The 22,155-nt window shown below is 40.4% G+C and overlaps 1 protein-coding gene across 5 annotated transcripts in view; it reads right to left on the bottom strand.

Annotated features, from left to right (window-relative positions):
* sox6.S (SRY-box 6 S homeolog) overlaps nt 1-22,155 on the bottom strand; it is a 229,099-nt gene that overhangs the window by 164,195 nt on the left and 42,749 nt on the right. For all 5 annotated transcript variants that reach the window (XM_041591131.1, XM_041591130.1, XM_041591133.1 and 2 more), the window contains one exon: nt 13,720-13,790. The gene's annotated coding sequence lies outside the window, so the exon portion shown is untranslated. The remainder of the gene's footprint in view (nt 1-13,719; nt 13,791-22,155) is intronic.

Below are 22,155 nucleotides of genomic sequence, written 5' to 3' on the forward strand. Positions count from 1 at the left end.
TTTCATTTTATTCAAATCAACCCCACACTGGATGAGAATGACAGCCCTCGTTAGCCGACTCACCATTAATGGCTCCCTAATTACACCATGCACAACAACCGACACCCCATATGTTCATACACACTGCCCTTCCCTCAACTTAAAAGGCCTTTTACATGATTATTTGTATTTGCAATATCTTTAAAGGAGAAGTTGATGTCACAATTAACCTTTACTATGACGTTACATCATAGAATCCAACAACATCTGTGCAATGCTAACACTTGTAGTCCGGCACTAAACGGTTCTGGTTTTAGTAGTGGGCTGGAAGATGAATTAAAGACAATAACAAAAGTCTTTAAAAAAAATAAAATCATGGACCCATGAAACATTCAAAGTTCCACTTTCACAGAGAAACAGAATAAAAAGCAAATCTGTTGCAATCCAAAAAGAATGCACAACAAGGCAAACTACATAATTGCCTACACCCCTCCCATATGAAACGTATCGGGCGAATTTCTTAAAATTTAAATTTGGGTTTTTTCTGCCATTTGAGAAAAATCACGGCAATACGCTGAGAATTAAAGATTTAGGGGCAGATTTATCAAAACGTGAGTTCAGATTTTAATAAATAAATAAAAATTTATGCATTCCTATGGGATTTTTAGAAGGAAAATTATCAATGGGTGAAAATAAGAACTCACCATTTTATAAATACCCTTCCAAAAATCTTATCCAAATGAATAAAATGTAGGTGAGTATTTATTTATCAAAATCTGAACTCACATTTTGATAAATCTGCCCCTTGGTGTGAGATTTCATGCCTGTTGAAATTGAAAAATTGAAAATATTTTTAATTAGAAATTTTTCAAAACTAAATTTCCTAAATGTATCTGAATAGGGAACTTAGTGTCTACAGAATTCAAGGTTTATTTAACTATTTTAAAGGATTTTTCTAATGTAAATTCTGAAAAAATGCTAGTGGGCAACAACAACAACAAAAAGCAGAAAACGAACTTAAATCGTGATCAAGTTTTTGAAAGGCTCAGATTTGAATTTTTCAGAAATGTACCTCATTGGGGCAAATTTATGAAAATAAACTGACAAAAAACACAGTCGCTATTACAAAAAGTTCAAGATTGTTAGAATAAAAATAAAAACAAACCTTGAAAGGCAAAGGCACAAATTTGGCATCTAAATGCTGCGAGTTTTTGTAGAAGACAATGGCGTATTTCCAACAGGCAAGCTATTTTAGAATTGGAATTTTTGAAAAAAATATAAATTTATAAAATAAAACACACAGTTGGGATTTTTTTTTTTATTATTAAGGCAATGGAGTAAAAAACAAATTGCAAAAAAAACTTGACTGTAATTAATCACAATTTTTTTTGTAGTCAAATTTTTTTGTAAAAAAACCAAAAACAAATGTAATTTTGGCAAATGTGCCTCATTGTCTCGCTCCCTGGCTGAAATGCTGAAAGTGATTAAAAGTTGGGAAAAGGTAAAGGTGGAAACCCTACATAGATTACATGTTAAAGCTTAACTTTCCCTCTAGCCAGTATGAAATCTCAGTATAAATTTTACTTTTACATTCATTTACAGGGGTTTCTGGGCTTTGACATTTGGGTACAGAATGCTATGGAAAAATGGCTCTCAATTCCATTACCGTGAATACTACATGTGACAGGTTGAGTGTGTTACATGCAGTAATTCCGGCACAAACATGTGTCACAATTAAAATGCTTTTGCCACTTTTGTCTGCTGTACAATCAGCAATCAATACGGTCCCTGGGCGGCAGTTAATGGGAACTGACAGCCCCGCGTTCGCTCACAACATCCGAATATTAAATACAAATCCTATTAAATAGTGACTTATGGGCGGCCATGTAACGATAATTGTTTCTCTGCAACGTGACCACCATTTAGGAATTTAGCGAATCTTAACCTATGAACTAAACTAATTCACCAACCATTTTTTAAATCCAAAAAGTTGCAGATTTCTTTCCAATCCAAGAAATTTAATAAGATGATGATGATATATTTACTGGAATTTCAGTAACACAAAGCTGACATATAGAACCACATAGATCACTTTTTACCAATTTCACCACCAGAAAAAAAAATTGCAAAAAAGCAAAGCCTATATCAAATAGAAAATAAACACAGAACCAACTTATGGTACGCCCCTCCATGTATAATTTGTATCTTCCGTAGTTATAAGTGAAAGACATTTTCCAAAACTTTTGACAATAATTTATATGTTGATTCTTTCACTGTTCCATTATTCCCGCAAAATTGACCCTTTATAATAGTGAAAAGTGACTCACTCACATTTTTTGCTGATTTTTCACTTTTGAAGCTGTGAAACGCCCCAGGCTGAAATCTTCATGCTAATATTCTGTTAATATTCGCAAGTTATATTTAAAGTGTAAATTTAAGTGGACAATTAGCACAGGCAATTTTGCCATGTTTTACATAGAGACCCATTGCCGGTGACAGTGAAATGTAACCTGGTAACTCAAAAAGCTTTTTGGGAATTTTTAAGAAGCGCCTCTACAACTGAATTCAATTATAAAGGAATATGATCTGTTAACCAGAATGCTCGGGACCTTGGAGTTTCCAGATAATGGATCTTTCTGTCATTTGGATCTTCATACCTTAAGCCTACTAAAAAATCCATTAAACATTAAATAAACCCAATAGGCTGGTTTTGCTTCCAATAAGGATTAATTATATCTTACTTTGGATCATGCACAAGCTACTGTTTTATTATTACAGAGAAAAGGATAATAATTTTTTTAAATTTGGATTATTTGAATAAAATGGAGTCTATGGGAGACAAACTTTCCGTAATTCTGAGCTTTCTGGATAACGGGTTTCTGGATAATGGGTCCCATACCTGTATTGGTATTTAGGTCTACTGGTGGTGGATAGAAGGGGTTTAAAAATAATGATCTCTCTCTTTCCTACAAATTGTCTCCTGACAAACAGATATTTATCCAGTTTTGGGCCAAATCAGGATGATCCAAACAGTTGGCACCTCAACTAACAATCAGATTTTCTTAGGATCAAGAGGTAGCCATGCCCGGGCCAATAAAAGGCTCATGTATGCCAATTCTGGCCAGAAATTAGCTGGATATTGATCAGGCAGGTTCCATTAGGTCAACCCATCCATTCAATTGGGCATATACACATTGAGATCCACTTGTTAGGCATGTTTTGTGTATACCTTTGGTAGAGGACTACATCAACCCATCAATGTGCTCCTCATCCCACTACAGTTTATATCCTGCTTGTTAGATATCTGTCCACTTTTCAGCCAAATATCAGAGGCCCCAAACACAGACCAATGAGCTGCTGACTGTCTGGAGGGGCTGAGTTGGCAGATTTTATCTCATGTATGGCACCCTTAATTCTAGGCTGCAGGGGTGTAATTCATATACCATTTTAATAAACATTGGTAAAACAACTCATCCACTAAACATTTTGGGGGCTTGAAAAATTATTTGCCATGGGGCCCAGTAATATATAGTTATGTCACTGCTAGGCTGAGCTTCGTACTTGAGTGCATGGTTGTGAGCTCATAGAAAATACAAGGGGTGACATTTTCCCTTTATTCCCTAGTTCCTGGTTCCATTCTGGGCTTTTGCCTCAGGGGTATATGGTTTCACCTGGAACACTGTGAGTAGAATTCTACTACATTGGCTCTTCCTATCTACTGAGATACAATGAAAGGAATATGAAGGTGCTAATCATTCCCAGCATGGCTGATGGTCCCTCAGAGACAAGAGTGTGATTTGCTCTGTCACAATGCACGTAGGTAGCCATGGCTAATCTGAACGCCTGGACTACTATATCAAACATATCAGATTTACGGGACGGGAGACAGCTGTCACAAAACCCCATATTCCCTAGAGTGACTCCAAACTCACTATCATCTGAGAACAAATTACAGCCAGCTCCCTCCGTAACTGTGAGTTCACCCCAATTCAAGTCTTAGCCGTTTGATCCAGATCATAACGTTTTGAAGAAAAGTTTCTAATTGAAATAGTAATTAATTGAGAGGTCTATCAGATCCCAGCTGCACAGGAACGGAATGATTTCATTGATCCTTCAGCCTTTGTTCCATCCAGCAGGGAACACACACAGCTATATTAATACATGTATCTATCGTTGGGGCATAAATACTCTCCATCAGTGTTCTTTCAGACTTTGTTGCTAGATGAGTTATTAGAGAACCCACTTAATCCAAAGAGAAGTGACTGCTTTAATTGGCAGGAGGAGGTAGAATGCTGGGGAATATGGCCCATCACTTGAAACAGGGGCAAAATCAAATGGATACATTTATTGGGATCTTTGTAATTGGGGGGAACTGAATTTCCTTTTTTTTTACTCTTACACAATCCCAGGGACAGATTTCCCCTTAGGGCGCCTGGAGGCCAGCATCCTCCAGTGCCTGCTCTGTCCCACAGAATTGCGCACATGTGCATCTTTTTTGTACCGGAGCACTAAGCGCCCAAATTTTCCATGTGGCTATGCACATGCTGCCCTAGGCCTGGGACTTTGTGGCCTTGCGGCAAATCCGAGTTTGTGGTAAACACAGCAGGATAAATACAAAGTCATTCCCATGTAGAATACACACAGCAGGATAAATACAGGGACAATTGCATGTACAATACCCCAGAACCCACAGCAGGAAAAATACAGGGTCAATTCCATGTATAATACCCCAGAACATATGACAGGATAAAAACAAGGTCAATCCCATGTATAATCCTGTGGTCACCAGCCAAGGACAATGCCCCTCAGCCCTTCCTTATTTTCATCATAACCTCAGGATGTATTTGGGGCTAATTATAGAAAATTGTAGATTCCTTCATAGCTTCCCAAGACTGATTCCATGTAAAATATCCAAGAACACACAGCAGGATAAATACAGGGCCAGTTCCATGTATAATTCCCCAGAACACACGGCAGGATAAATACAGAGGCAATTCCATGTATAATACCCCAGAACACACAACAGGATAAATACAGGGCCAATTCCATGTATAATACCCCAGAACACACAGCAGGATAAATACAGTGCCAATTCCAAGTATAATACCCCAGAACCCAGAGAAGGATAAATACACTGCCAATTCCATGTATAATACCCCACAATACACCGCAGGATAATACAGGGTCAATCCCATGTATAATATCCCAGAACACATGTAGTATAAATACAGGGCTGATTCCATGTACAACACCCCAAAGTCCACAGTAGGATAAATACAGGGCCAATTCCATGAATAACACCCCAGAACACATGGCAGGATAAATACAGAGCCAATTCCATGTTTAATACCACAGAACACACAACAAGATAAATACAGGGCCAATTCCATATATACTACCCCAGAACCCACAGAAAGATAAATACAGTGCCAATTCCATGTATAATACTTCAGAACACAGGGCAAGATAAATACAAGGCCAATTCCATGTATCATACTCCAGAACCCACAGAAGGATAAATACAGTGCCAATTCCATGAATAATACCCCACAATACACAGCAGGATAATACAGGGCCAATTCCATGAATAACACCCCAGAACACATGGCAGGATAAATACAGAGCCAATACCTTGTTTAATACCCCAGAACACACAACAAGATAAATACAGTGCCAATTCCATATATACTACCCCAGAACCCACAGAAAGATAAATACAGTGCCAATTCCATATACAATACCCCAGAACACACAGCAGGAAAAATACAGGGCCAATCCCATGTATAATACCCCAAAACACATGCAGGATAAATACAGGGCCGATTCCATGTTCAACACCCCAAAGTCCACAGTAGGGTAAATACAAGGCCAAATTCCGGCAGGATATAAAGCCAATTCCTTGTATAATACCCCAGAGCCCACAGCAGGAAAAATACAGTGCCAATTCCAAGTATATAATAACCCAGAACACAGTGCAAGATAATTACAGGACCAATTCCATGTATAATACCCCAGAACCCACAGCAGGATATAGAGCCAATTCCATGTATATTACCCCAGAACCCACAGCAGGAAAAATACAATGCCAATTCCATATATATAATATAATACCCCAGAATAAACAGCAGGATAAATACAGAGCCAATTCCATAAATCATACCCCAGAACACAGGGCAAGATAAACACAGAGCCAATTCCATGTATAATACCCCAGAATCCATGGCAGGATAAACACAATGTCAATTCCACGTATAATACCCCAGAACACACAGCATGAAAAATACAAGGTCAATCCCATGTATAATACCCCAGAACACATGACAGGATAAATACAGAGCCAATACCATGTACAACACTCCGAAGTCCACATAAGGGTAAAAACAGGGCCAATTCCATGCATGACACCCCAAAACACACAGCAGGATAAATACAAGGCCAATTGCATGTACCCCAGAACACACGGCAGGACAAATACAGGGCCAATTCCATGTATAATACCCCAGAACACATGGCAATTTATCAGAATCTCAGATTTGGTTGAATCCCTAGTGTTCAGTTAAATCTCAATGCCTGCCAAATCCAGAATGATACATTCCGTGCCTCCCTGATTATTTTGCTACTTTGATTTACAAAGCCGTCGTACATTTCTCCATTAATTGCTACCGTATTTGCGCAACCAAAGCAATGTCGGAAGCAAAACTGCTACCGTTTGACCTCTGGCCCATTAGCACCAGTTTATAGTAGAGTTTCAGCACACGTGGGCCTAATGCTCTAACCTTATTATTCATTCATTTATTTTAAATGAGCCTCGTTAGTGAGGCCAGCGCAGCTCCATAAAGCAGCCCAAGGAATGTGATATTGGCTGTTGGGCACGGGGGTAATATTTCTATTATTTTTACAGTCGCACCGTATAGTAGAGAAAATTTTGCAAGAACAAAATAATTGTTTCCAGCCGTGTCATCTTGTTCCAATTATGCCTTTCCCACATCCAATTTAGCGCATTGTTTTAAGGAAGCCTCACTTAGCGCGGCCTTATTAATAAGCCTCTTGTGCAGGCGGCGTGCGGGGGAATCCATTATTAATTATTAAATGCCACTTTTTTTAAAATTTTAATTATTTCCCAGCATAAATATTGATGCCTTTGTGATCTCATTTGTATCAGGCACTCTTGGATTTTTTTTTAATTTTTTTGCTTAAAGGACTTAAAGGGCAACTTCACCCAAAAACAATAATTCAGTGTGATTTGTGTCTTTTTCTATGTATTGGGAATTAGATAATTATGAATAATATTATTCACTCTGATCCTGGAGATAACCTTTAACGTGTTGATTTATGGTAGCCTATATTGACCAAATTTCCTACGTTGTGCGAATATTCACAAGCTGAAACGATTACAATACACAAGTAACGCAAGGCTTCTGTTTGGCTCTTGTTCCTTATCCTTGTGGCATTGATAAATAAGCAACTAAAATTGGCAATATCTTGGACCCCATCCACTTTATAACATCATCATTGCTAAACTTTAGTAAATAGAAACTGACTTTCTATTTATAGGAAGACTATATGGAAATATAGGGCTTAGGTTCATAAATGATGGGCTGACTCTGCCAAGGAGGAGTCAGTTTGTATATTTGGGGGTGGGGTGGAGTAAGCCTTATAATTAGAAGCAGTTACTGTTACATATAGTGCACCTGTCATTTTTGGGTCATAACAGTCAACTGTGAACTCATTTCCTGTTAAAAAGAAGCCACTCCTACCTGCAGGTCAGTTGCTGAAACTGCTAATCAAATATGACCTTTGGGGGGACTCTATGAACATGCAGCCAGTATAGCCCAAAAGATCCAAATGGTGGCTTTCCTCTTCAATATTTATAAAATTTAATATACTATTTAAAAAAAATCGAATTTTGAATTATTATAACCATTTTATTAAAAATTATAATATAATCAAATAATTAATTGCCATTTTTTAATGGATTAAAATAGGCAGGAGTAAATTCTGACAGGTAATTCAAATTGATGTGTGGTTGTCATGTTATTTCAGCAAATATACCAAACAAAAAATGTTGCACTTGATGGGTAAAAAATGTCACAATGTTAAAATGTCATTTTGCAGAAAAAGGAATACCTGGTCTGTTACAGGCCAAGAAGAAGCTGCTATGGTGGATGATTGAAAAATAAAAATGTATTTTGAGCAAACACAATGGATAATTTTTTTTTTTTTTGCATAACAATACATTTAAATAAACATTTTTTAAAATCTGCTAGTTGCCCTTTAACAGATTATCATTACATATATGGTACCTGTTATGCAGAATGCTCAGGACCTGGGGTTTTCCGGATAATGGATCTTTACGTAATTTGGCTCTTCATACCTTAAATCTCTACTAGAAAATCATGTAATAAACCCAATAGGCTGGTTTTGCTTCCAATAAGGATTAATAATATCTTAGTTGGGATCAAGTACAAGTGACTGTTTTATTATTACACAGAAAAAGGAAATCATTTTTAAACATTTGGATTATTTGGATAAAATGGAGTCTATGGAAGAAAGACTTTCTGTAATTCTGAGCTTTCTGTATAACTGTACAAGAATTGGTATCTATCATAATATAACAACTTATTATTAAAGGTGACTGCGTTGCCAACAATTCAGGTTCAAACTTATCCCTAAAGCCACAATTACAGCTAAAAAAATATATTTAAAATAAAAAATGTGATTTACAAAAAAATAAGTAAGTTCTGAGAATTTAAAAAAAGATATTTTAATAGTGATTTTTTAAAGCTGCCAATATATATTTCAGGATTGTTTTAGCAAGCTCGCTGAATAGCCAGGGGTTATTCTCATTAAAACAAAAATGACAAGGTTTAATTAGTTGTAAATAAGAGAAATGAATTAAATAACCCCCCCCCCCACTCTGTACTCCTTCAAGGGGGGGGTCGGCTTGAGAATCCCATCTGTTGGCAATTGTGTAACGCATGTAAAGACGCAGGGCGAAGACAGGGGAATGACAAACAGGTCGCTTTTAAATAAATCTCTTATTAGACGAGTGAAGGAGACTGACAAAGAATAATTTATGCTTATTCAAAGCGCTCTCGACATCTTCAGGTGTTTTCAAATGAGCTCACAGAAGAGTGATTAAATACATGTGATAATAAGCCACACAGTGCTGAAATTACTTACCGCCTCATTTTACGATTAATTAAACATGTAGATTAAAGTTGCAAAAGAATTTAGATTAATGAGCAAGTTAAGTCTTGCTGATATAAGTGAATTGGGAATTGGCTGCTCGGCGGAACTTTATAAACATGCATCTGATAATGAGGAAGACAAGGCTACAACGTCGGCTCCTCGCCACCAGGGCCCTCCGACAGAGCAAGTCTTTTTTAACGTGGTCTGACAGCTTTCACAAAACATCATCCTGCAGGCTTTAAACTTTGCACCGCGGCAAACCGGTGTGGGGCAAGCATAGGAAGAGGGAAAGTCTCTTCGGCGGTGACCCCCTGGATGAGCAGCTGTTCAGAATAATCATGGCTCAGTTGCGATTTCAATCTCTGATGTTTCCCTGGTTAAACACAGTTCTGTAAATCAGATTATACCCCAGTCATTGCCAAATATTCCCATAAAACTCAGCCGTTCAATTGACAGTCGAATCCATTAATGAACAAACGCTAGAAGTTCCACTCAGCCACCAAGGCGTGACGCGCCACCTCCGCACTTCAGAGAATGAAATCTGGAATGAGTTTTCCTCCCAACAGGGCAATTAAAACAAAAAATATCCCTAAATTCACAATGAAGTTCTTACTTTCTGTCCCATCTCCAAATGCAAAAAGGGAAACTGAGTCGGGTCCAACGCTGGTGCTATGGTTGTGGAATCACTTAGGAAAATGATATTATATGACTGAACGCCGCCGCCCTTTAATGCACAGGCCATGCCATTGACTTTATAGGTTTCTATTTTTGTTTTATATTAAAAATGCAAATCATGAATAGTCTGTAAGATGTTGAATATTCCACCTGTGGTCCTAACCAGATCAGGGCCAATTTCCCCAGTTATTTAGGATTCAGCACTTGCATGGAGCACTTTTGGGAAGCTAATTTCATTAGCGCATTGTATTGGGTTAAAACCCAACAAATATTGGTCATTGTAGGGGAAATATTATCCATATTCCAGAACCTCATCAAGGGGACATCGGAGAGTACTAAAACACCTGGATTTGAGCTTTAGGCTATACTTTATCTGTTACCCAAGATTAAGTCCCCAGTTGGGGTGTAGCACGGGACATGGTCAAGCTGACTTGAAGTTAGAAACACGTCCATCAAGTTCAACCTTTGAACTCTATTTTAACATGCCTAACTTCCAGTTGACCCAGAGGAAGGCAAAAAATCCTTTTTGAATTGAAGCCTCTACAATCTGCCTCAGAGGTGAAAAAAATCCTTCCTGACTCCAAAATGCAATCAGACTAACACTAGCCCCTGGATCAACTTGTACTATGAGCTATCTTCCATAACCCTGTATTCCCTCATCTGCTAAAAAAAAAACATCCTTTCTTAAAGCTATCTAATAGGGATGCACCAAATCCACTATTTTGGCACATGCAGGTCAAGGAGAGACCACTCAAACTTGAATTGCAGTCTTCTCCCAACTGTACCAATTTGACTTTGGAAGCATTTACATTTGTTGATGTTTTGACTGCCATGGGTTCTCCATAACTGCACCATGGCCAGCAAAATGATTCAAGTGTCATAGGCACCGACATCAATCACATTTAATGGCTAAAGCAGTTATAGTGGATTGGACCACCATACTAGCCAACTTATCCAAACAACAGGAATCAAAACGATTCTTTCTGTACAATAATATATAATATATTTAAACTGCAGGAAGACTGAGTGCAGAGGCAATAACTGACCCAGCCTAATACATATATTACAAATAATGCCATTATGACAGGATACAGAATATTTTACGGCTCCCATTCCCAACGACATTCTGTGCTGCTGGTTAAAAGCATCACCATGTTCAGTGAGTCATCCAAGTTAAGAAGGGGCATCTGAGTTGAACAGCAGAAGCAGTCTAGCAAACTTGTAGGGGGTTTAAAGAAATCTCAGACCTTGAAATATTAAAGATGACAAGTAATTCGGAAACCGTGTTCAGTAAAAAGCCATAATCCCTACAGTAAATAGAGCATTAGGGGTCTCATAGTTCTTTTAGTCTTCTAATTCTGACATACAGAACACAGCAGATCATATATTCAAGCACAGATTCTAGACAGCAGGTCTCACATTGTAGACATGAGGTCTCAGGAACATGTTCAAGATAGGGAGTCTAAAGAAACAGGTTCCAGATGGTAGATATGAGGAACATGCTCTGGGTGGAAGGCCTTATGGCCCAACCTAGCTGAAAGGCCACACGTGCAAAGTTTTAGATAGGAGGCCTCAAAGTTACATTCTAGATTAAGCAATACAGATTCTAGATTTAGGAACATGTTCTGGATGGAGAGTCTAAAGTAATGAGTTCTGAATGGGTACCTGAGAAACAGATTAGAGGTCTCATGGAGTGATTATAACTTCAAGGTCTTACATACAAAATACAGGTTCTAGAGAGGAGGCCTCTAGAGTGCAAGCTTCATACAATTTCTAGATTTGAGGTCTCAGGAACATGTTTTTTACAGGAGGTCTAAAGGAATGAGTTCTGAATGGGAAACCTAAATTAGAGGCTTTATGGACCGATTCTGGCTGGAAGGCCTACATAAATCTCACATACAGTGCCTGGTTCCTAGGTGGTAGGTCTCAGGAATAGAGACCAGCTGGTAGTCCTCAGCTACCTTCTTCATGACTGTTACTATCCCTACAATGCTTTATTATATATGGACCTGAGTGTATGTAAAGTAAACCTACACAGCCACATAATAAAACATCTGCATAACTGCTAAGTGAGGTTATTGAGCTGTTGCTAAAATATTACTTGTACCCAGTGACAGTTCAGCAGCAGCCGGAGGGCCACAAGTAGTTGAAAGTATAAAAGGTTTCTCAGGATAACACTTTGCTTTCCTATGGACATACTTCCCACCAAGACCGTGACTAAGTGTATATTTAGTTCTTAGAATAAAAAAACAAAACAAACTCCTTTCATTGATTCGCCATTGTGCCCCAAAGCCCCCATGCTGGCCCCTCCCTTGAATCCTCAAGTGAAGTCCCCATTTCACTCCATAAATCACAGGCAAATAATGACAGAACTCACATTCACTACCAGATTTTCCATCACTGGGGATTCTCGGCTCTCTGCAAACCAATGGCTCTGAAAGTGTAGGAAGCACAGCAGGGAGGGGCCATGGCATTCATGGGAGCGATTTTTCCAACTCACATTTCCCTCCCACGTATTTGCCTTACCAAAATGTTAGTGGAGGGATTACAAACTACATTTGTGCAAGTGAAAGGGGGCTCTGTGAGTCAATGAGTATAAATTAAGGGTCGGACAAAGCTTTCCACCCACTAATATCCTAGAATTTATAAAGCAACGCAAAGGCCGGGGCGGACGTGTGACATTGTTGGTTTAATATGACTTGTTGGGCTTCTGCATTGTTTCCAGTCTCTGAAATCCCATCAAGAATATTTCAGCATCTTCTGGCCTTGACCAAATGTAATCTAACCACCAAACATGTCCAATGTCCAGCTGTGGTTGCAGCAAGATGGCGGGAGGTACGATCCAATCAATGAACCTGCCCTTATCCATGGTACAGAGATATCCAGATGTAATAGTTTTATTACATTATTACATGTATTTGATGCTCAAGTACCGTTTCCAATGGACACCAACCAATGAGAAAATGCCAAGGCTGGTGATGCCCAATGTGGTCTAATGCTAAGTAATGAACTTGTATATTGTTATAGAACATAAGCTCAGTGGACTAGATTGGCCTTGCTGAAATTTGCACAGTATTTCAGCCATGGGAAGATTGTAAATACACAAGGAGAGTATAATATTGCAAGGAGTAGTAGTTAGTGGCGATTTGAGCCCCTACATCCCATATGTGCTGACATGGGGGGGGGGGATATTATGTTTCCGAGCTCAGGGCACAGACAGCGGGCAGCGTTATAAATAGGATTTTTAGCCACTTCATTATGTATCTTGATACTTGCCCTCATGTTTCAGACACAACTCCCAGGAACGAGACGACCTTCCCGGAACGCGCGAATACCGTCTTATTGTGAATCTCTTTCACTATGACAAGACCGTGATCTAAATATAACAGCGGATTCCATGCTGAGCTCGCATTCTCCTCGCCTTGGCTCGGGTAACAGGACATTTTGGCATGACAATGAATCGGTTACTTCAGCTGGCTCATGCCGCCTTGGAGGGTGAGTTCAGGTAACATCTGCTTTCTGTCAGAGCTATAACTGGAACTTTTATATGGGAATATGCCGAACCCCCCAGCTCTGGGGCACCGCTAGTCTAAAGTGAAGAGCAGAGTTCACTGGGGTTACCAGCCTACAAACGTAGAGCAGAGATGGATTTGGGGGGGGGGGGTGCTGTGGGGCCCCACTGAAACTCATCCAGCAGAATTGGACACAACAACTGTTAATGCCCTCAAAATGGGACACCAATCCTATACCCTGAGACAGCAACGGGCGAGCAGAAGCCCTCAAATTTAACGGGGAAGTAAACTACATTTATAAGGAAAATGTATCCATATTGTAATTTATGCATGAGATCTAATTTCTACATGAGATACTTACAGATTCTGAAGGAAACCAGTCCTGGCGGCCACAATTCACTGGTCAGTTGCTTCTGAATTCATTAAAATTACCTAGAAAATAAAGGACAATATGAGATGATGGATCAGAGGTTACTTCGACAGAGTAAAACTGAAACTGATATTATTTTCCTATATTAGCTTCTCTCCTACTAATCTCCCAGTCTGCCATTCACACCATTGTCAGGTTGCTATGGGAAACTGGACCTAAAGCGCTAGCCCAGTGCTACAGTGATCCTAAAGCCCAGAATACGTTATACTATAATTATTATTATTTACCAATTATCCCACTGCTACTGATCCATAGCACTGCCAGGTTGCTAGCATCACTGTTCCTAGCAACAGGCTAGTCATTAATCATCCAAATGGGAGACACGTACAATCAAAATGTTAAATAATTTAAAAACCACCAAAAGAAAAAAAATGGAATTTCGGCATTTGCCAATATTTTTTTAGACCATACCAACAATTTTAAGGTGAATTTTCCCTTTTAATCATTGATATCCTAGTTGAAGCCCTTGAATCTGTTGTTGATCTGTAAGTACCAGCTGTTGTTGAAATACATCTCCCAGCATACCTAAAGAAAGGCAGAGTGAAAGGGGATGCTGGGAATTGTAGTTGAATGATGACAGCTGGAGTTTCGGAGGCAAAAACCTGCCGATTAAAGTGCAGCATTGTGACAAGGACAGGGATATGGGGATAGTTGTGCTGAGCTGAACAGCTGCAGGGGCCAGAATAGGCTGTGTTGCTATGCAGAGCGGGTCGGGACAATGGAATAACAGTGGCTCTGTTAGTGCGGGCAGGCAGTAACACAAAGCCTCTGCAAATGACTTGGATGGCAGAAGTGATTCTTGGCCGTCTGCAATTGGAATTTTATTTATAATCAGAAAATTCCTCCCCCCCCATCCTGATCATTCTCCAAAATCATTTTCCACATTTAGCAAGAGGCTTTTTTACACCCCACTAACCCAGCCACCCCCTTTTTAAAAGCCAGGAATCCCACCATGGGACCCTCTGCCATACAGCAGCAATATTTGTTTAAAGGAACAATAACATAAAATATTTTCACCATATCCTCAGTAACCACAGATGGACCCAAACAGAGGGGAAAGAGAGGGGTACATACAGAATGAGGAACCACAGATGGACCCTACCCAGACAGAGGGGAAGGTGAGGGGTACATACAAAATGAGGAATCACAGATGGACCGTGCCCAGACAGTGGGAAAGGTGAGGGGTACATACAGAATGAGGAATCACAGATGGACCCTGCCCAGACAGAGGCGAAGGTGAGGGGCACATACAAAATGAGGAACCACAGATTGACCCTGCACAGACAGAGGGGAAGGTGAGGGACACATACAGAATGATTAACCACAGATGGACCCTGGCCAGACAGAGGGGAAGATGAGTTACTCATATAGAATAGGGAACCACAGATGGAGCCTGCCCAGACAGAGGGGAAGGTGAGGTGCACATACAGAATGAGGAACCACAGATGGACCCTGCCCAGACAGAGGGGGAGGTGAGGGGCACATACAGAATGAAGAACCACGGATGGACCCTGCCCAGAAAGAGGGGAAGATGAGGGGATCATATAGAATAGGGGACCACAGATGGAGCCTGCCCAGACAGAGGGGGAAGGTGAAATATAGAATTAGGCTGATGCCATAAGTACAGCCCATACTTTTACTATTTCACATCACAGTTGGATAACAGGTGTCGCTAGATGTGTGCCTAGTAATGTTGGCATTACAGGTATTAGTAATGTTGCCGATACAGACTCTGCTCTGGTTCCAGGTAAAGACAGAAGGGGGGAAGGAAGGGAAAGAAGATACAGGGAAGAGAAGAAGAAAATGATGGGGGAAAGAAGGAGAGAGAAAGGAAGAGAATGTGAGGTAAAGGGAGAAAAGGAGAGTCAAGTAGAGTAAGGGGGAGGAGAAGGGGATAGAAGTAGAGAGAATGACAGAGAATGGGAGGGAAAGGGAGTGCTGGAGGCTTTCTAAACAATTTGTCCGGCCACACAATGGGGCACTTCATGCAGCCAAATGGGCACCATTTCCTGCAGCAGAACAGACTGCAATAAGGTAGTTTATTTTTATTGTTTGTGCTAAACACAAGCACGTTTCTAGTCTGTGTGAAACAATGGAGCGTTGTTAGAGGAAAACTGAGATTCTTTCACAGAAGAGTTTGGTGAAGCTGAAAAAAACTGCTCGGCTACTGTTTTAAATCAGAACAATTTGGGGTTTTCATTAACTCGTTCCTGCTGCTTTTGAAAGAAAATTAAAGATCTGCGTAACATGGGGGTAATACAATCTGGAAATGTTGCACAGCAAAGGCAGACGCTTTAAATGGTGGTTCACCTTTAAGTTAACTTTTAGTATGTTATAGAATGGCCAATTCTAAGCAACTTTTCTATTATTTATTTTTTATAGGTTTTTAGTTATTTGCCTTTTTATTTGGATTCTTCTCAGCTTTCAAATGGGGGTCACTGACCCCATCTAAAACCAAATGTTCTGTAAAACTATAAATTTATTGTTATTGCTACTTTTTATTACCTTGTATTTCTATTAGAGCCTCTCCTGTTCATATCCCAGTATCTTATTCAAATTAATGCATGGTTGCTAGATTCATTTAGACCCTAGCAACCAGATTGCTGAAATTGCAAACTGGAAATCTGTTTGAATAAAAAACCAAATAACTCAGAAACCACAAATAATAAAAAATTAAAACCGATTGCAAATTGTCTCCGAATATCACTCACTACATCATACTAACAGTTAATTTGAAGGTGGACAACCCCTTTAACAGGAAATGTTAGAAACAATGAAGCAGAATTCAGTTCTCCTCCACGCTTCTTTATTACTGGTTTCTGTTACATATTTAGAGTGAGAATTGACAGTGTGGAGAAGATCAGCCTCAGGGCACACATTGCTTTCCATGAAATTATACTTTCAAGTAACTCTAAGTGAAAATGAGGAATAAATTAATAAGAAAAAGTTGCTTAGAATTATATTTTCTTTTATTATGTTTCTTTTGTGTAAAGTTACCCTTTAGTTTTACTTATCTCAGCTATGTTGCCAGTTTAGGCCAACTTATAAGATCACAGAGGATCTTCTCATGCACCATTGTCAGCCATACACCTGTTATTCTTGTAGGCCGAGAGATCGGATATCATGGAGAATCATCAACTGTATAACCACCTTTACTGGACCAGCATGAGAGGGTCGAAAGTACAGAGGGGTGGGAAAGGGCCAATACAAAATATTTGAGAGACAGAAAGAGAGAAGGGAAAGGGGGTTAGGGAGTAGAGAGACAAATTGGGGAGAGAAAAAATATAGAAGGGGAGAGAAGAGGGTGGATGGGGGAGAGTAAGGCCAAACAGTTAGGGGGAGAATAGAAAAGGGGAATAAAGAGAGAAATATAAAGAAAGGGATAAAAGGGGAAGGAGGCAGAAAAGGAGAGAATAAGGAGCAGAGAATAAGGAGCAGAAATGGGATAACACTGTTAACACAAGAGGCAGAGGGATAAGCTGTATTTTCACCAGTCGGACACTTTGCTGCTAATAATGTTTTGTGGTATAAAACGCAGTTTAATATTTTGGAGCACGGGGCAAGGAATTAGCAAGCAGTCTACACAATTGTGCGACTATACAGCAGGAATGTGATATATTTAACTTGACACCCCTCCAATTTGATCCATCTTGACCTCTGCCATTGATTTTCAAGTGAAAAGATTGTTGATTTCCTGTGCACAAGTCAGAGGCTGCACTTAGGAGCCCCGGGCCCTCACACGCTCTCCCACCTGCCTGTGACCAACACAAAAGCACTTTTGACACAATTTATAACAGGTCTGAGTGTGCGGCTGCAGGGGCAGGTAGCCTGACATCCTTTAACGAACCATTCTTTAATTGCTGCCATAATAAAGTCAATGTGGTTCATATCAATTATACAAACGTAACATCTGCAAACACTTGGGATTGGGGGGCTTTATAGAACAGATCGTTTGATTTTAAAGCTCTTTTTCTAATGCAGGGGTCCCCAACCTTTTTAACCTGTGAGCAACATTTAAATCTAAACAGAGTTGGGGAGCAACACAAGCATGAAAAAGTCTCTTGGGGTGCCAAATAGGGCAATGATTGGCTTTTTGGTAGCCCCTGTGTGGACTGGAAACCTACAAGAGGCTCTACTTGGCACTATACTTAGTTTAAAACTTGCTTTCAAGCTTGGGATTCAAAAATAAGCAACTGCTTTGAGGACCCTGAGAGCAACAGCCAAGGGGTTGGAGAGCAACATGTTGCTCACGAGCTACTGGTTGGGGATCACTGTTCTAATGGAATGTACTGAAAATTCCTGATTCCAAGGATATACATTATTATACAATTCTAAAGAATACATATCCAGTATTTAAAGGTGAAATGCGGCCTCATAATCTGCACAGATTTAATTTATCAGTTCAGAATTCACTTTCAATAAGATGTAGAAAGAGGCAATTTATTTATAATTTTATTTTTGTTTATCGTTTTTTTACTGAATGAATACGATCTTGTGCATCCAAAATATAAGGGATCTCCCTTTGATTGTAAGAGATTTGCCGAATCTGAGCAGATATTGCAGCTAATACCTGCAGGTGATGGAGCAGGGAGTCTGCGCCTCAAACAGTGGGAGGGATTAGAACACTATGATAGAAATTTACAGGAGAGGAGGGGAGTCTGTGACTCAAGCAGAGGGAGGGACTAGGACAAACGGATTGCAGCTTACAGGGGGAGTTGCAGGGAGGGTGTAACTCAAGCAGTGGGTGGGGCTATAACTTAAAGGTACAAGGAGCTTATTAAAGTGCCCAGTAACTCAAGCAGTGGGTGGGGCTATAACTTAAAGGTACAAGGAGCTTATTAAAGTGCCCATAAGTGAATGGTTAGGGTTTAAACCAGCGTAGACTAAAAAAATAAACTATTTCTTCATTCATCATTTAAGATAATACACCATTTTTAGGTGAGAGCACTGGGCAAATCACTACAACACAAGGTAAATGTGTTTTCTCTAACCTGCGGGAGTTGCCAGAAACCTCCCCCACAATAACCCTGATGTAACTGATGAATAAAAACCAGGTGTGTGCAGATACCAGTAATACCAGCAACATGCCAGTAATTCCACTAATTCCACACTGTCAGCTTTACAAGGGAGTAGGATCCTCACAAGCAGAATGCAAACACTTAACCCATGAAGAGCCAGGGGGTTAGTGAGCCCAACTGCTTCAATTTCCTGGACTCACCTTTCAGCCAAATCTTGCTTTATGGCACATTCTTTAGATAATCTAGACACTCAGGGTCACAGTAACTGTCTCACAAGACATGGCAGGATCCCTTATGCAAAAGGTCCATATACCTTTACAGCACTGCTGCCTAGTGCTGGCTATGATGGTTTAAACAATGAAAATGGGAGCAAGCCTGGCTGTGACAAAGCAACCAAAGCTACAGAACTGGATTATAAAAGAATGAAAAATAGAATTGTGGGACAGTTCCCCTATGAAGCTGTAGGTTTCAGACAAACCATGGGGGGTGGGGGGTGGTGTTGGGAGAAAAGGAAAAATAATTTTTAACAGAAATCTACACAAGGTCATCCTGGCCTCCCAGCTGATATCGCATCTCCTGTAGCAAATTCTCACATTATCCAGACTCGACGCGTGAACTTGCCCATGGGCCGGAGTGTGAACAGCACAGAGTAATAGGCTCGGGAGAAGGAGATCATATGGTGGGCTTTCAGGGCAAATAGGTCCAACCACGAGAATGCCAACATTTCCCATTCCATATACAGTCTATATAGGATGTTCACTTTCCTTCTGCTAGAGGTACTGCCATAGCTATAGAAAGTTCTGTGGTCCCCAAAACCTTGCCACTGAGCACTTCATACCCCTGGTACCCCCCTATAGCGTCACATGCTCTACCAGTGAAACTGATCATTCTATACGGATACTTTGTTTCCATATGAAATTTCTGATAACCCCTAGGGATCACAATGATACACTGATCCAACACTGATCTCTGTGTGAGACACAAGTAAAACACCTGTGTGTGCCGGGTGCCCAGGGTGCGCCACGCCGATACGTTTCCCCTGAATCTCCCGTCTGAATCAGCGTTTATTGCCTTACTTGGTGATCAGACGGCAGAGGGAAAATCATGCAGAAGAATGAATATTATATGCGGATGGACATCCAGCATGCCGAGCACAAAGGAGACAGATTTGCCTTCAGGCAGAACATTTTTTCCCTTGTGTTCTTTAATGAAGGAGGCTAATTGCTGCTACTCACTGGGAAATAAACTCTCACTGTCTCTCCCAAAGCACTTAAAGGGAAAGTTCAGTTTATCATAAACTTTGTAACACATAGAAATATATAGACATGTATATAACAACCATATAATTATACACATATATATATATATATATATATATATATATATATATATATATATATATATATATATATATATATTTGTTCTAAAAATACCCACACTCTTCCTCTAAAAATCAATAGTGGGTGCTGTGGTCATATATAATATAAAGCCTTCAGAATGGACCCGCACTCCAAAAAATTCTTCTGATCAAACAATTTTATTAAGCATCACTCATGTATCCATCGTTTCGGCCCACGAAAAAGGCCCCAACGTGTGCTGAAACGTTGGATACACGAGTGAGGCTTAATAAAATTGTTTGATCACAAGAATTTGTCATGTTGGAGAATTTTTTGGAAAATTCGCTAACATGACGTCATTTCGGAACTTCGCTGATTTACTAAAGATCGCTGGCGTAACTTCGCTAGCGAAGGAGATAGACTCTAGAGGTACTTCGCTCCCTAACGCCAGACGAATATGCGCTCTGGCTAATGGATGTAACTACGCAAATTCACTAAGATGTGGATTTTACTGAACGTTACCTCTTGTGCCAGACATGCCCTCGCCACCTCAGACCAGGCGAAGTGCAATACAGTAGATAGGAGTTCCTAAAAAAAATAGTTGAAAATGTTTCTAAGTCCCAAAAAACACTGGCGTCTTTTAATTTCTTCAGGGTGATAGGCTAACCGAGCTCCCCCCCTACATTTCCTAACATATGGCACATACACTATGCACTGGGCTCATGTGCAGGGCAATATAACAACTTTTCTTTTATTAAGGTTTCCCGGGCTTGTGTAGTGTAACGTATTTGTGGCAACATATACCTCCACTGAATTTTGACTTCCCGCCAGTAACGGAACTAGGTGGGGGCGGGCCCTGGTGCAGCAGGGCCCACTCCCACCCTCGTCCGTGTGATTTTTCTCTGCGGCTGCAGCCGACTCCAGCCGGCTGCAGCGCACGCGATCTGCCGGGGGGCCCTGCGGGGGTGCGGGCCCTGGCCCAGTTGCACCCCCCGGTAGTTACGCCCCTGCTTCCCGCAGTATGCAAATTAGGCATCGCTAGCACAACTTCGCCAGCGTCCGGCACCCTGGACGCAACTTCAGATTTTAGTGAAATAGAATTGTCCTGGCGAAGTGTTGTGCTGTGAGCGAAGCCGTCGCTGGCGAATTTTCGGAGGATAGTGAATTTGCCCCCTAGTGTCCAGCATTATTTATACTGGGCTTTGACAAGGAATCTGACTGTAATTCTGAGCCCCGGGTCAATCATTTGGTAAATTTAACCAGAATAGAACCAACTGATCCAGAAACAGGTGTGTTATTGTAAGTTCATCAGTCGCTGCTGATACTTTTACTCTTCCTCTTCTGATCCGCAGGAATCACAAATACAGATGTGACTGTTAAATATTCCTTAGGCCATAGGAACATCTGTAACTACTCAACCCAACATCCTCTCCATCTATTTAATGCATATTCCCCAACATTTCTGTTTGTGCAACAATAACACAAGGATTCTCTCAATACTCCAGGGATCCCCAACCTTTTTTACCTGTCAGCCACACTCAAATTTTAAAAAGTTGGAGAGCAACACAAGCATGCAAAAAAATCCCGGGGGTGCCAAATATAAACTGTGGTTGACTACTGGAGGCTCCTATGTGGACTGGCAACCTACAGAAGGCTTTGTTTGGCAGTGAACTTTGGGTTTTATGGAACTAAAACTTGTTTACAAGCCTGGAATTCAAGAATAAAGACCATGAGCCATTGGTTAGGAATCACTTCTCTACTCCCTAACCTCCTTTCCCTTTCTCTACTTCTGTCTGTCATCACTTCTCCTCTCCTTTTCTCCCCCAACTGTTTGGCCTTACTCTCCCCCATCCTCCCTCTTCTCCATCCTTCTATATGTCTCCTCCCCACTTGTCTCTCTACTCTCTAACCCCATTTCCCTTCCACCCTCCTGTCTCTCATCCCCTCTCCTTTTCTATTCTCCCCCAACTGTTTGGCCTTACTCTCCCCTTCTATATTTCTCTTCTCCCCCA

This window comes from Xenopus laevis, chromosome 4S (genome assembly GCF_017654675.1).
Source record: "Xenopus laevis strain J_2021 chromosome 4S, Xenopus_laevis_v10.1, whole genome shotgun sequence".
Classification (NCBI taxonomy): Eukaryota; Metazoa; Chordata; class Amphibia; order Anura; family Pipidae; genus Xenopus; species Xenopus laevis.